Genomic DNA, 542 nt, shown 5'->3' on the forward strand with positions numbered 1-542 from the left:
CTAGTTCCTTGGTCCGACTTATATTTCTCAAGATCTATAGGCCCCTTCCTATGTAGTCTGTAGTAACCAAAGGGTTTTAATCTATTGCCTATAGCTTCCAAGGCGTTTCCCTCTGTTATAACTTCTTCTGTTTGCTGGTCTCTTCAGTGTCTGATTTCCGCCCTGACACAAAGGGGACGGCGGAGGACCCTTTTTTTTTTTTTTTTTTAGGCTCACTTGTTCAGTCACGCTGTGGGGAGGGAGGGAGGGATGCTGCAAACAAATAACCCTGGCGTGCGCTCGCAGTGCCTCAGCCACACTGGGTCTGCCCCGCTTACGGCGCTTGTAGCCTCCCTGCCCACACTGCTCGGGCTCTAGGTTGTTCCGCCGGGAACAATCCGAGGCCGGCCTTGGGCTGCATGCACCTCCCAGGTCCAAGCAGCTCAGGTTCAGGCACTCGGGTAGTCCTCAGAGGAGCAGACTCAGTTGGGCCTGCGTTTTGTGCTCTTCCCAGGTCCGAGCAGCTCAGGTGATGAGGTGTTTGGCGAGCGCCAATGCTGCGA

Source organism: Bison bison, unplaced genomic scaffold (assembly GCF_000754665.1).
Source record: "Bison bison bison isolate TAMUID 2011002044 unplaced genomic scaffold, Bison_UMD1.0 scf7180017864464, whole genome shotgun sequence".
Lineage (NCBI taxonomy): Eukaryota > Metazoa > Chordata > Mammalia > Artiodactyla > Bovidae > Bison > Bison bison.